Below are 16,760 nucleotides of genomic sequence, written 5' to 3' on the forward strand. Positions count from 1 at the left end.
TCATCAAAACAGCATGGTACTGGAACAAAAATAGGCACACAGACCAGTGGAACAGAATTGAAAGCCCAGAAGTAAATCCCAACACCTATGGGCATCTAATCTTTGATAAGGGGGCCCAAAGGATTAAATGGAAGAAGGAGGCTCTCTTCAATAAATGGTGCTGGGAAAACTGGGTTGAAACATGCAGAAGAATGAAATTGAACCACTTTATCTCACCAGAAACAAAAATCAACTCCAAATGGATCAAAGACCTAGATGTCAGACCAGAAACAATCAAATACTTAGAGGAAAACATTGGTAAAACACTTTCCCACCTACACCTCAAGGATATCTTTGATGAATCAAACCCAATTGCAAGGAAGACCAAAGCAGAAACAAACCAATGGGACTACATCAAATTGAAAAGCTTCTGCACATCCAAAGAAACTATTAAACAAACAGAGAGACCCCTCACAGAATGGGAGAAGATCTTCACATGCCAGACATCAGACAAGAAACTAATCACCAAAATATATAAAGAGCTCAGCAAACTTAGCCGCAAAAAAGCAAATGACCCCATCCAAAAATGGGCAGAGGAAATGAACAAAACACTCACCACAGAGGAGATCCAAAAGGCTAACAAACATATGAAAAACTGCTCTAGGTCACTGATTGTCAGAGAAATGCAAATTAAGACAACACTAAGATACCACCTCACTCCTGTAAGAATGGCATACATCAAAAAGGACAGCAGCAACAAATGCTGGAGAGGATGTGGGGACAGAGGAACCCTTTTACATTGCTGGTGGGAATGTAAATTGGTACAGCCTCTGTGGAGAGCAGTCTGGAAAACCCTCAGAAGGCTAGACATGGACCTTCCATATGACCCAATAATTCCTCTCCTGGGGTTATACCCCAAGGACTCCATAACACCCAACCAAAAAGAGGTGTGTACTCCTATGTTCATAGCAGCACAATTCATAATAGCTAAAACCTGGAAGCAACCCAGGTGCCCAACAACAGATGAATGGCTGAGAAAGCTGTGGTATATATACACAATGGAATACTATGCAGCTATCAAGAACAATGAACTCACCTTCTCTGACCCATCTTGGACAGAGCTAGAAGGAATTATGTTAAGTGGACTAAGTCAGAAAGTTAAAGATGAGTATGGGATGATCCCACTCATCAACAGAAGCTGACTTAGAAGATTTGAAAGGGAAACTAAAAGCAGGACCTGATCAAATTGTAAGTAGGGCACCAAAGTAAAAACCCAGTGGTGAGGGGTAGACATGTAGCTTCCTGGGCCAGTGGGGGGTGGGAATGGGCGGGAGGGATGGGTCACGGTCCTTTGGTGATGGGAATGGTGTTTATGTACACTCCTAGCAAAATGTAGACATATAAATCAGTAGTTAATTAATATGAGAGGGGGAAATCAATTGTATGTCTCAAAGGTTCTCAAAAGACAAACTGAATCTTTTTAATAGATAGGCTACGTATTTGATATGCGGACTCTCTCAAAAGCCTAGACCAAGTAGATTAGAAGCTTCCAATAGCACAGCTATATACAAGATACTGGGTACTGTACAGCAAACCATAACAAAGGGACTTTTCAAAGTTAACCCAATTAACAAATAATGTGTGGGTAATATTAACTATTGATTGTCTTTTTGAACCCTAAGACAGCAGGAACCTCACATCTTCACTATAGAGCCCCTACTTCCCCCAGTCCTGGCACCCTTGGATAGGGCTCACTTTCCCGTATGCTTCTCCCAATCCATACCAAATAATATTGCATCCGCCGATCACAACCTAACCAAAGCAACGATTGCCATCTCAACATGCTTCACCTCAGAGTGTATCCAGAGACTTCACGTGTGGAATGACAACCCTTCAGCTTCATTACTCGGGTGAGACCTTTCCTTTTATAGTACACTCTAATTTCATCTCAGGTAGTTCACTTTCTAACAAAGTCCCATAACCTAGACATACACCAGTTTCTGTGAGAGAGAGCGTATGTGCACACGTATCCATAAACTACTGCAAAATATATACCTGAAAGCAGGATTACACTAGAGTTTGCAGTGAGTACCTCCCCAACACTTCCTCTCCACTATTCCAATCTTGGGATCCATGTTTGCTCAACAAATTGATTGGCTTTGTATGTTAACTCTCTTTTCAATCACCAGGTTCCAGATGCCACCAGGATGCTGGCTAGGCTTCCCTGGATTGAGGACCCCACCAATGTGTCCTGGAGCTCAGCTTCCCCAGAGACACACCTGACTAGGGAAAGAGAGAGGCAGACTGGGAGTATGGACCGACCAGTCAACACCCATGTTCAGCAGGGAAGCAATTACAGAAGCCAGACCTTCTACCTTCTGCAACCCTCAACGACCCTGGGTCCATGCTCCCAGAGGGCTAGAGAATGGGAAGGCTATCATGGGAGAGGGTGGGTTATGGGGATTGGGTGGTGGGAATTGTGTGGAGTTGTACCCCTCCTACCTTATGCCTTTGTTCACTAATCCTTTCTTAAATTAAAAATTTAAATAAAAAAAAAAAAAAAAGAAAAAAAAAAGAAAAATAAAAAAAAATAAAAAAAAAAAAAACCACACTCAAAGCCATAAATTACAGGTTTGCCCCCTCCCCTCCCTCTGAATGGAGTGCTCACGCGAAATCTATTTACAAGGAATGTTAACTCAATAAATGTATTCATTACACCTGCCAGAAAGTATAGTCAGCGCTTCCTCGCTGGCCACAGTGCCTTTGTGTTAAGGATGACAGTAGTGGTGGTGGTTGTTTGTGCTACTTAATTTAGCACTAGGGGGTGAGGGGCAACTCCATTTGGAGACCATGCTGGGAAGCCAAAGGCAGACTGGAGGCCTGGGAGGAGAACCTGCCTGATCTGGAGCCAGGGCACTGGGCATGTGCTAAGCATGATTACAAAGGACTGGAGGTTTCTCTAGGCTATGCCATCTGCCCTTTGTTCCACACCGGGGCCTCAGCACAAGCTCAGGGGCCTCATTCTCTACAGCCACCCACCCCCATGCCTCTGCTAGCTCCTACTTGCCTTCTCTGTCTCTGGTGCCTTGAGTCTATCCACCAGCCAACCTCTCTAAAGTTCTGAGTCTGATACTGTGGCATCCACACATCAGTGGTGTCCTGTGGGCCAAGAAATGAAAAACAAACCTCCAGCTGGCTTGGCACAAACACCCTTTGCCACCCCAGCCAGCTGCAGCTCTGGCTAACCCAGCCCTCGCCCCACACCCCAAGATGAGGCCCACGGCCCAGCCGTACACCTGCAAGCCAGTCACCACTCCTTGGCCAAACAGAGTCCCCCGCACCTAAAGAGACCTCTTTTCCAAGAGCCTTGCCCACCCAGCAAATGTGTCCCCAACATTCCATCCCCAGCTTCCTCAGGAAGTTTCTGTGGTTGGAAAGCTTTTCACCCGCCTCTGGTGCACTTTGAATGAGCTTTCAGCTCAAATCCTCACTCTCTGAGCTAGTTAGATGGAAGCCCTGGTTTGCCTCTCTGTGTCTGAGACAGGAACATTCAAATGAGAACTTTTGCAACTTTTACAAGACGTGCAGATTATTGGAGTTCAGCTGAAACTGTTGTGGAGTCCAGGAATGCACAGATACACACACTCATACACACACACACACACACACACACACACACACACACACACACACACTTGGCTGAGGGAGACAGCATAATGTTTCTGCAAAAGACTTTCATGCCCATGGCTCTGAGGTCCCAGGTTCAATCCCTGACACACAACATAAGCCAGAGTTGAGTCATGCTCTGATCTCTGATCTTTCTCTAAATCTCTTTCATTAAAATAAAATAGTTTTTAAAAGAGCAGCCTCAGGAGATGGAATGAGGGTTAAAATTTTGGACTCTCAAGCATGAGGCACCAAGTTTAATTCCCAGCATTACATATGCCAACTGGTGTCGTTGGACTGACTCTATCTATCTATCTATCTATCTATCTATCTATCTATCTATCTATCTATCTCCTCTTCCCTTCCCAATAAATAAATATTTAAAAAGACTAGGACTATAGTGCAATGATTCTGCAAAAGACTTTCATGCCTGTAGCTCTGAGGTCCCAGGTACAATCTACACCACCACCTTCAGCCAGAGATGACTAGTGCTCTGGTCTCTCTTCTTTCTCTCTCTAATTGAAGATAATAAAGATCTTGTTAAAAGAAAGAGAAAATTTCTTTACAAAATTTAGACATCTATTTATTTCTTTATATGCCAACAGGGTTATCTCTGGGTCTTGGTGCCTATACCATTCCATTGTTCCTAGCAGCTATTTTTTTTCTCTCTTTTTGATAAAGGATCAGAGATGGGCTGGGCGGTGGTGCAGGTGGTTTAGTGAACAAATTTCCACACACAAGGACCCTGGTTCAAGCCCTAGGTACCCACCTGAACAGGGAAAAGCTGGCTACAGCTATCTCTCTGTCTCTCACCCTCGCTATCTCCCCTTCCCTTTAGATTTCTCTTGGTCTCTATCCATAATAAAAATTTTAAAAATATAAATATCAAAGGATGGAGGGGGTATTGTTTCTCATGACTGCAGGGGTGGTTCTGCTGAGCTGTTATGGGAACTGATAGTTCAGCTCACAACTAACATTATTGGGCCTTTGTGCCAAGGACCAAACCACCCAGTAGGCAGCAGGGCAGCCTCTGTGCATTGGTGGACCAAGGAATACAAAATGAGCCTTCTGCCCAAAATCCCTGTCTGTTGCCTTGACTACCTGTGACCTTCTGGCATGAACATTTTGCCTGCAGCCAACCAACATAAAATCTTTAAGGTCTGGGCTCTCACTGGTATTTCCTAACCATGGTGTACTGATGGTTAAAATTCTAAAAAAAAAAAAAAAAAAAAAAAAAAAAAAAAATCTGAGAGAACCCAGGACATGGGAAGGGGAACTTACATTTCAGAAGTCTTCACAGGAGCTAGGAGGTGGTACACCTGGTTAAGTGAAGGTGCTATCATGCACATGGACCTGGGTTCAAGCCCCTGGTCTCCATCTGCAGGGGAAAGTTTCATGAGCTATGAAGCAGCGCTGCAGGTGTCTCTCTGTCTCTGTCTCCTTCTCTATCCCCCTGCCCTCCCAAGTTCTCTCTGTCTTATCAAATAAAATGGATTTTAAAAAATAGTCTTCCCATATGTCTGAGATGAAGTGTTTGTGGGCATTCAGTGGAGTAATAAGTGATACATACTTCATCTCAGACACATGGGAAGATTTTTTTTTTTTTTTTTTGGAGATGGGGAAAGTGAGGAATATGCTGTTTGACTTACTTGCCCAGTTTTATACAGCAGTGAAAGCTACAGTTATCTGATTCTGAAGCCTTTAATTACTTCATTGTCCCAATCCATTCTCCAAGTGATGTCACCCAACAGGTTCTAAAGGAAAAGAAACGGGCTTAAAATATGGGATGTTGCTGCAGGAGATAATTAGTTCCAACAGGCCAGAGAGGCTCTGGGAAATAGATGCCAGAGACAAGGGGATCCTTCCCTCTGGGTGGAGCCTCAGATAGCAAGTAATGGGATCCCAGGAAGACAATTCCACAGCTCAGCCACATAAAGGTGGCTGGTGGTTATTTTGTGTCCCCAAGCATGAGATTTATTTAACTTCCTGTTGGTAGAAACCTATAAATGTTATCATGGTCCCAGCTGTAAAGTTTTGTGGTTCCTTTTAAAATACCTAGGCTCTTAATTCACTTCACTGCCTGCCAGGGAGACATAGAAGTCCCGACCTGACACTGCAGGGAGGAGGAAAGAGGTGACAATTTCTCAGGTCTCTTCTCCTGGGTGGGATTTCTCTTGAAATTCCTGCCTTCCTCTTCCCTTCCCCTCTTCCTCCTGCCTTGTCACTCTCATACGCTCTCCTCTCCTATCACATCATTCTTCTCTGTTACTCCAGTGGCAGGTTCAACTGCAGAGACACAGAGGATCTTTGGAAGGGAAAGGATAATTTAATGTTGTTTCCTGATTTTCTTCTGTCACACCTCCCAGAACTTTCTACACCAGCCTCCCACGTCCAGCCTCCCAGGAACAGCTGCCATTTTGAAACTACTCTTGGAATTAGCAGTAAACCCCCCTCATTGGTCACCAGGCCTTTTGACTATCTTCAGACATTTTTTTTTTTTACCAAGTGACTGAGTCAAGAATTTAAATACTAGGTTTTCAATTACTTTGCCTTCTTTTCAGTTATCTAAATAAACACAAGGTTAACCTACAACTTGAGTTGGCTGGTCTTCATTGAGCCCATCCCAGGAGACTCTGTAAAGCTCTTGCTGATACTGGAAATATTTCCAGAAAGCATTAAAAATCATATATATATATATATATATATATATATATATATATATATATATATATATGGAAAGAGAGAGAGGGAATTAGAGAGGATAGGGAAGGTATAAAGGGAGGGAGATAGAGGCACCTGCAGCCCTGTTTCACCACTCATAAAGCTTTCCCCCTGCAGGTGGGGACCAGGGGCTTGAACCTGGGTTCTTGTACATTGTAATGTGAGCACTTACCCAGGTGTGCCACTGCCTGTCCTGTAAAAACAAAATTTTAAACTCTTCTTTTAAACATACATTCAGAGATAATCACTTTTAGCCTTTTAGTGCATTTCTTGCCCTCTTTTTAGAGAGAGAGAGAATAGTACCAAAGAGTTCTTCAGTGTGCTGGGAGCCAGCTTATACCTGTGTCTTGCACTTGATAAAGAAGCAGTATTATCCACGTGATTTTTTTTTGGAAGAGAAACTGGAGAGATACCACAGCATGGTATCTCCTTCCAGCACCATAGTGTCCCTCAAGTGGTGATGGGTGACATGTGTGGTAATACAGGCACCCTACCAGATGAGGTGTGATCCTCTCCTGTTAGTTTTTATTAACAGGGAACCTGCCACTTAGGATTCTTGCAGTTGTGACAGAAAATAAAACTCAGCCTGCCATCAACAGAAAAGGAAGATTGATGGGCTCACAGAGGCCAAACTGAGGGAAAGTCAAGTGTCAGACATGGTGGAACCTGGTACCTGGTTCAGACTTGTCTCTAACCCTGACCTCTCTCCACCATTGCTCTGCTTCTGTCTGGGTGGTAAAGTGGCAGCTGGCATCCTTGGAATTGGCTTCACAGCTTGACAACCAATTCTGACACAAGCACCCTGTCTCTAGCTGACCATCATCCATCTCCTTATGCTAAGCCAGTCCTCATGAAGACTTCAAGTTGGAGCATAAGGAGCATCAAGTTGATGTGATGCCTTGATTGGCTGAGCATTTGTAACATGACTGCTCTAGGAGCCAATCAGAGTTGATTTTCCTCCAAAAAGATTGAAGAGGGAGGACTGTCCCTATACCCTTGATGTCACATTGTTCTGCTGGTGGATCCAGTGTTGGTGGCACTGCCTGTGCTGTTGTTTTCTGTCTGCAGTAAGGATTCCTGCCACCTCTGACTCATAACCACCCTCTGACTCATAACCACTGCTAAGATGTGTGCAGGAGAGAAACACACTGTAACTTTGCATCTTTAAGGAATCTGTTACTGTGATGTTGGTATGCTTCTAAAAACCCCTTCTGTTTCATTAGTTTAATACCCCCTGCTTAACACTGTATTCTATTTACATAACTACTGTATTCTATTTACATAACCACTGCAGGGCATTGGTTCAATCCCCACTGGTTCATGATATGTTTTTGATGCCTGTATAGGGATTGGTTTGCACAGCAGATGTCATCGGCGTAGATGAACTTCCTTGAAGAAGTTTATGGAAGGTCATTGATGTAAATATTTGTTGTTTTTGTCAGGCTATGTTGTTTTCACCGGGCTGGCTTCACGGGTGGCCAGGGACTCATGGTTGAGCTGTAGGCAGTATCTTTTTATTCATGCAGGACGCAGCACAATTTAAGCCGAGCTAAGCTAAACTAACAACTACAAACAACAATCTTGTCCTTATAAATATACTAGCCCAGTAGGGTGGGAGCAGGATGCGATGCAGAGAGGGTGGAGAGAAAAGTGACTGGTGAAAATCAGGGTATGACAAGGAGAGGGGGCGGAGCAGGTGAGAATTCTACCACTAAACCACCAATGCCCTGGAGGGAAGGTGGTGCTTGTTAACAGAGGTTATGTAAATAGAATTAAGTGGTTATGTAAATAGAATGCAGTGTTAAGCAGGGGGGATTTAAACCAAATGAAACAGAAGGGGTTTTTAAAAGCAGAATTAGAAGATACCAACAATTCCCCCTTTCTTTTTAACTAATGGCCATAGTATCAGGATTGTGGGGTGAACAGAAACCTATGTCGTACAGGCATTTTCAAAAGAACTGGCATAAGACATGGAAAACAAAATAGGCGAGCATCAATAACCAGTGTGATGCCAAGGGGAGCTTTTCTTGCCTCAAAGGGCAAGGCCTAGCAGGCGAAAGGGCATTTCTTGCCTCTGGGGTCATCTATTGCCTCTGGGGGCGCTTCATGCCTCTGGGGGCATCTCTTGCCTCAAAGGGCATTTCCTGCCTCTGTGGGCATAACCTAATAAGGAGGAGAAGTTTTCTGACTCTGGGGAAGAGGCTGCAGGCAAGGGGACATGGTCTATAAAGTCTCAAGGCAATTGGCTGAAGTTAGTCTTTGAGAAACACAGCAGCGTGTACCAGTATGTCCGATGGAAGTGTCAGTCCAAAGTAGCTGACCACAGAAGAAAATGCCAAGGGATGAAACACTGCATCTCTGTCTCGATGGGGAATGTCGGCCACCAGAATTCTGCTTTTCTGTAGAGAGTGATCTTTGGAGTCTGTTAATCTGTTTCTTCAGGTCGTGCCAGGTCACATCATTGGTTTCCGGGGGTGTGTTGTAGTCATTCCATCTTGTGGGCGATGTCAGAGAACAGGATCCAAATGGATTTCCAGGAATTCCATTTGAGTAGATGCTTTTTCATGTGAAGACTTGACAGCTGAAATTCACTTACTTGTCAAACAAAACTTGTAGCAGATTAGAAGTTTACTATAATTGATAACTCCATTATAATTGGAAGTCCTTTCTAGTATGATTTTAAGGTTTGTTTAAACAGTTCAAACTCAATAAAATGTGGAAAGGTAAACAGAAGAATCACGGTTAAAAGCCTCAGGCATGAGAATAATTAACATAATCATTGCACTATCTGCCTGCCCATAACTCATACAGTTTCAGGATTAAACGTTTCAGATTTATGCCAAGATGTAAAAAAGAAATCAAAGGAGGGAAAAAACAATTTTTTGGATTGTTTCTGGATGTCTCTAGAAATCATGGCTGCATCCAGCATTTTTTTTTAAGTCAATGTCATACAAAAATTCAGTCATTCAAATCACTCTCTTATGAAACACAACTTGAACCAGATTATGCAGATCTCACCATGTAGTATCATGAGTCCCCGGAGGGCGTCCTAGTCCAAAAAGCTCTTTAAGATTCCATTTAGGGTGCTTCTGACTGTTCCTGCTGGATTGCTTCAGGCACCCATTTTTAAAAGTGTCTTCCCATCGAAGAAAGAATCCAATCAGGAGAGTAGAACTAACCATGTGTCTCCATTCTTGGGGACTGCCAGGGTACTGGAGAACGCTCCTCAAATTAAAGTAGTCCTTCTCCATGGGAAACATGCGAGAGAAAGTCCAGAAAGTCCCAGTGGAAATCCCCATGCATATCCCAAGGTCTACGATCATGGTCATAAAGAACCAAACTGTGGCCCGGAGCAAAATGTAGTTCTTTTCCTCAGGAAACATGGGAGAGGGAATCCAGAAAGTCCGAGGAGAAATCTCCATGCATCTCCCAAGTTCTATGATTAGGGTCACAAGAAACCAAAGTTCCCGGTCAGGGAAACAAAGTGTGGCCCAGAGCAAAATGTTCCAGAGACAGAGTAACTGTCTCAAGATGAAACAGTGGAGGCTTTGGCAAACCTATTCATAAGTAGAAGAGAAGACCATAGTGCATAGGTAGGCAAAGTCTTCACTTATCTGGAAGTTGCGCAGGTCCAGTCCCACGTTGTTGCGCCATATGTTGTTTTCCCTGGGCTGGCTTCACAGGCGGGTAACAGAAGACCAGGGACTCATGGTTGAGCTGTAGGCAGTATCTCTTTATTCATGCAGGACGCAGCACAATATAAGCCGAGCTACAAACAACAATCTTGTCCTTATAAATATACTAGCCCAGTAGGGTGGGAACAGGATGCTACGCAGAGAGGGTGGAGAGAAAAGTGACTGGTGAAAATCAGGGTATGACAAGGAGAGGGGGCAGAACAGGTGAGAATTCTACCACTAAATCACCAATGCCCTGAAGGGAAGGTGGTGCTTGTTAACAGAGGTTATGTAAATAGAATTAAGTGGTTATGTAAATAGAATGCAGTGTTAAGCAGGGGGGATTTAAACCAAATGAAACAGAAGGAGTTTTTTAAAGCAGAATTAGAAGATACCAACAAATATTAAATAGCGTAGGAGCCAGAACAGAGCCCTGGGGGAGGCCACTTGAGACAAGTCTCCATCTGCTAGACTTGTCACCCAGATGCACCCAGAATCTTCTGTTTTGGAGAAGAAACGATATAGTGTTGGCCACCCATGGAGGCAGGCATCTTGAGATCTTGACTAGGAGACCATGGTGCCAGACCATGTCATAGGCTGCTGTGAGATCAACAAAGACAGCACCCGTCTTTAAATTCTTCTGGAATCCATTTTCAATGTAAGTTGAGAGGGCCAGGGCTTGTTCACAGGTAGATCTTCCTGGATAGAAGCCAGCTTGGGTGGGTGATAGGAATTTCTCTGTAAGAGGAGAAATACATGACAGAAGCAGCTTCTCAAGGAGTTTGTAACACATGGAGAGGAGAGAAATTGGTCTATAGCTGGCGGCCAGTGTTGGATCTTTCTTTGGTTTCAAAACTGCTATTATCTTCGCATAGATTTTGGGCATAGATTCAGATTCCAAGATGTGGGACAGGAATGAAGTGAGCCACTTCTTTGCCACAGGGCCCAAGTTAAGAATGAGTTCTGGGGTGATGTTATCATAGCCAGCAGCCGTTCCCAGTTTAACCCTCTTCAAAGTGTCTTCCAGTTCAGACAGTGTAAAGGGAGAGAGTTTTGGAGATGGACAAGATAACTGGAAGTGGGATGACCACTCATGGGAAATTTCTCTTTTCCAGACTGGGTCGATCTTAGCACATCCAACTTGAGTTAGGGGACTGGCCACTGAGTTTGGAGATATGGGAGGATGGGAGATGGGAGAGGGTTGGCTACCAGCACCCAGACTATGAAGAAGCTTCCAAGCCTTCCTACTTGAGTGGGTGAAGTTCAGACTTTCCGTGAGTTGTTGCCAGCGGGCTTGGTGTGCTGCAACCAGGAAGGCAATGAGATGGTCAGCCACATCTGGGTCGCCCGACTCATCATACTTCTTTAGTAGTTGCTCGCATTCAGCATCAAGACAAGGCATATAGTTAGCACGTCTCCCACGAGGATTAGCTTGGGAAGCTGCTTTGAAGATGGCTTGGCAGGAGCACCTGTAGGAATCTTCAGAGGGGATAGAGTTAATTGGAATTGCAGGAATAGATTTGTTGGTAAGATCACTGAACAGATGCCAGTTTGCTTTCTGAAAGTTCCATCTTAGTTTCTCTGAGCACAGAATCAGTGGGAGCTGGAGACCAATGTGGATGATAGCTGGGTGGTGGTGACTGTGCGGGAAGATCTTGAGAACTTGTCTCATAGTGGGAAAGGCTTGGCCGTTGACTGTGCTAATCCAGCACAGGTCGGGTTACGAGTCTTTATTCCATCTAGCACTGTGAAAAGAGCCTGGCTGTTTGGGATCATATAATATGGAGAGGTCATTCGCTGCAGCCCAGTCGGCTAAGATAGAGCCATCAGCACGAGTGGAGGAATATCACCACTCTTGGTGATGACTATTAAAGTCTCCAACGTAAACGGTTGGGTGATTCGGGCTAGGCAGGACCTCGTTATCCCATGAGGCACTGGGAGGCTTATATACGTTGACGAGCTGAATAGTTCCAATAGTAATGGAGTCATAGGAGGTCGAGGAGGCCATATGGTAAACGTCTGCAAGGTACGATTTAGCGTAGATGGCTCGGCTCAGGCATCCAAGTTTGACATCCTTGAGGAAACACGAAAGACATGTCTCTGATATCTGATTACTGTAAAAAATGGCGACTAATCCCTAGCACTGCAAAAACGGTATCATCTGTTTTCCATCTACACCATGCCTCGGCCTCACGTGAGTTTAATGTGCAGCTTGACGATACGAGAATCCGGCATAAAGCCCAGCCAGTCTTTCTTGGTGTTACTCTCGATCGCACCCTGTCATTTCACGAACATCTCATAAAAACTGCAGCAAAGGTGGGCGTGAGGAATAACATCATTGCAAGACTGGCCAGCTCTTCATGGGGCACGAGTGCTTCCACACTACGATCATCATCTCTGGCATTATGCTATTCCACTGCAGAATACTATGCCCCAGTATGGTTCCGTAGCCCCATGTCCACTTGGTCGATTCCAAATTATATTCCTCCATGAGGATAATTTCTGGAACCATCCTTTCCACCCCGGTTTCATGGCTGCCAGTTCTTAGCAACATCGCCCCGCCAGATATTCGTCAGGATGTGGCATCATCTAAGTTTATTTCCCACATCTACGCTCGACCAGACCTGCCAATATACGCGGATATCTTCACCCACCCTGTCCAACGCTTGATGTCTCGTCATCCAATCTGGTCCCCTACGCCTACACTGAACTTCTCTGTTCCAGACTCTTGGAAACAGAGTTGGCAGTCAGCTGAGGTAAAGAACAAACACCTCATCACAGACCCCTGCAAGTGTCAACCCGGCTTTGACCTAGCACGTTATGATTGGGCCCTCCTCAATTGCTATCAAACAGGCCATGGCTGGTGCGCCACTATGTTCCACTGCTGGGGAGCCAGAGATGACCCGAACTGCCCCTGTGGCTACAGACAGACACATAGTCAACGACTGCCACCTCTCCAGATTCAAAGGAGGTCTTGAATCTTTACATCAGGCTCAACCTGACACTGTTGACTGGCTACGGAAGAAGGGCAAATGCTAGAAGAAGGGATTGGTTTGATCCCATTCAAAGTGGTCTATTTACATAAATCACTTTTACATTTACATAAAGCACCACACTCCCTCCAGGGCATTGGTGGTTCAGTGGTAGAATTCTTGCCTACTCTGCCCCCTCTCCTTGTTATACCCTGATTTTCACCAGTCACTTTTCTCTTCACCCTCTCTGCATCACATCCTGTTCCCACCCTACTGGGACAAGATTGTTTGTAGTAGTTTAGTTTATCTTAGCTTGGTATAGATTGCACTGCCTCCTGCATGAATAAAGAGATACTGCGTACAACCCAGCCATGAGTCCCTGGTCGTCTGTTACCCGCCCATGAAGCCAGCCCGGCGAAAACAACACTGTGATTTTTTTAACATGCCTCACAGACTTTTTTGATAGACTTACAGACTAGTAACTGGCCCTCTTGCTTTCAGCTACCCCCCTTCCCCATTTAAATGATAGGCTAAATACCCTGCTTTATTCCACCTGATCTAGGATCTTTGTGCTCCATGCTCTGTTCTCATTCTCTGGCAGACCAATCGGTCCATGGGTTTCCACAAGGGGATCTTGGCTCAGCACAGTCCCTAATTGGTCATTGTGTGATTCCTGTTTGAGTATTCCTTCTCTTGTCTCTAATGACATTCCTGTTGTATTCCCTATGGCAACACAGAGAAACCTGTAGGAATAGATAGTTGGCCTTTGGGGTTTGGGAAGCTGAGTAAATTGGACCTTTGAAAGGATAAGTTCTGTGTGCAAGGACCCTGGTCCCCACCTGCAAGGGGAAATCTTCACGAGTGGTGAAGCAGGGCTACAGATGTTGCTCTGTCTCTTTCCCTCTCTATCTCGCCCCTCTCAATTTTGATCTGTCTTTGCCCAATAATAAATAAATAAATTATAAAAAATAAAGAAAGGATAGGTTCTTGACATGTGTGTACTGGTGCTTTGTAGAATATAGAAGGGCTCCATCACAACTCAAAAGGAGAAGAAAGGGTCCCGGGGAACAAATACAGTGTACACAGTCAGCATTTTCCATGCCCATAATCATTCTCTAAAAGCATGACTTTAATGGTCATATAATGTTAGGTTCTCTGATTGTACCATAGTAACAAGTTACTGTTGAATGTTTTTACTTGTATGTCTGTCTTGTACTCTCCTAATTTAATTCTACAAAGAATATCCTTGCACATAAGTTTTTACATTTTTTCATTATTTAATCTATGTAAATTCCTAGAATTGGGATTACTGGGTCACAGACTCCTGTTACATTGGTCAGAAATGACATCCAGTGGCCAAGAGATGGCTTACTCAGTAGAGTTCACCCCTCATGAAGCATAAGTTCCTGAGTTCAAGTCCCAGCACTACATGGGAGTAGTATGAATGGCATTGAGGGAACTCTATGGATGATGGAGCAGTGTTGTGATTCTCTCCATTTCTCTCTCTCTCTCCTCTCTCCCTCCTTCTATATATATATATATATATATATATATATATATATATATATATATATATTACCAGATGGTGGTATTGTATATTCACAAGACCTGGGTTCATCCTCTGTGTCACAGAACAAACAACTTACAACAAGGCTTTAAGCTGCATGGTACCAGCTGAGTTTACCTTACTCTAACCATACTAAAAATCTAAACCTTGGTAATTTATTATGATCTTCAGAGTCACTCTGCTATTCTGTTAACATGAAAGAAATAGTATAACAATGAAATAAAAATGGTGAAATTACTACCTAAATGTGATTTCTTCCATTCAAACTTATAGGAGCTAAAGCTAAATCAAAGTAAGAATGTGAGACAAAAAGATACCCTCTTTTGAAGAAAGTATGTGGAGTGTATCCATGGAATTATGTTGCTGACCTCCACCTTGACAGGAAATTATCTGGCCCCTGACCCTTAGGAGGTGGGCTAAAAAACATTTAGTTTATTTTTTATTAAAGTCAACTAACTACCTTCAATAAAACATGATTATCAAGCCATCCAAGCTACACAGAAGCTACAGTTAGTGTCATTTAAATCATTAACCCACTCATTCATTCAACAAGCATTTCATGAAGTGTTCATAGAACATTATTTGATTCCCAACTGGGGTAGGGCTCTGGGGAGATGGGGTTCCAGGACATACTGGTAAGGTCATCTGCCTAGGGGAGTCAGGTTGGCATCATGGTAACATCTGAAACTTGGTGGCTGAAAAGCATTAAGATATAAAGCAGAAAGCAGAACAAATAGTTTAATAATCAGGAACTTAAAGGTAAGAATAGAGCAGATGAGGTTTCGGGTCTTTGGAAGAAGCTAGGTAGTCTATTTTAGGTATATTCTAAGGGGTCCAGAGCTTTACTAATTTTTTACTGAACCCCACAGATAATATACAAGTGGGATAAAAGTATTGTCTGGGAAGATAGTGTCAAGTTTGGGAATAGGACTAGAAAGCCAGATTGGGGCAGAGAGTTGCTCCCCAATATAGGAAAAGATTATAAATATCATTAACTGTAAACCCCATCAATCTGAGCTAAAACCCATGTCTAGCATAGAAATAGGCTGGAGACTTGTTAACACTCATGTCCAGAGGAGAAGCAATTACAGAAGTCAGACTTTCCACCTTCTGCACCCCCACAGAAATTTTTGTTCCATACTCCCTGGGAGATAAAGATTAGTGGAAGGGAGGTCATATGGAACTCTGGTAGTGGGAGTTGTATGGAATTGTACCCCTCTTATCCCACAGTCTTGTCAATCATTATTAAATCACCAATAAAATTAAAAAAGCATTATTTGAGGGATTTGAAATGAAAAAAAAAAACTACCTTCTCATAGTCAAGCACAGACTCTCAAACCTAAAAAAATACATCAGAAGTATGTGCAATCCCCTTACTGAGATAGAACTCTTCCTAAGACCCATATCTGGTAGTGAGTTCATGGATTTTGTTACCTTATCCAGAGAAAAGATGCACCAGAAAGAAGAAGGATGTAATCACAGAATATAGAAAGAAGACAATGAGAGAGATTCACTTTGGCAGTGCCTGTCATAATGTGCTTTAGTATCCTAGGAAGTCCACAGGAACACATAATTTGTTTTATTTCTTTATAGACAGAGATGCATGTGGCAGTTGAGCCTAAAGATATAAAACATTCAAATCTGCCACCAACTTCCCTTGCTCTGATCTCTTATAATCCTTGGCAATCTTCTGGCAATTGGGCTTTACATATAGTTTTCTTAGTTGTGGGAAAGTACAGAACAGGCTAATGTGAGTGTCGGTTCCTCTTGTGAGCTATATTTTCCCATCACATATATTTTTATTTATATACATGAGATGCTTGTGAGCTGGGTTAATTTTCACCCTGAGAAATTATCCCACTTAACATGTTGAGAGAATCAATCTTCTAAGCCCCCAGAGTCAAAGATGAGAGTCACCAAATTAATACCAACCTGCATAGCTGACTGCTCAGTGGACCAACCAACCTGCTTAGCCCAGTTCCTAGCATATGGAAGTTGTTCCACCAGTGCTTGTTGATTTAAATTGAACAAATAATTATTCATTAAGTGTGTGGGAGAGAGAAAGAGAAGGGCAGGATTAAAGACTTATGACCCTGGTTGGTTGAAGCTATGTAGATGAATAAGATTGTTCAGGAATCATAGAAATTTTGGAGAGGGAAGAGGAGCTGATGACAATAATGT

Source organism: Erinaceus europaeus, chromosome 15 (genome assembly GCF_950295315.1).
Source record: "Erinaceus europaeus chromosome 15, mEriEur2.1, whole genome shotgun sequence".
Classification (NCBI taxonomy): Eukaryota; Metazoa; Chordata; class Mammalia; order Eulipotyphla; family Erinaceidae; genus Erinaceus; species Erinaceus europaeus.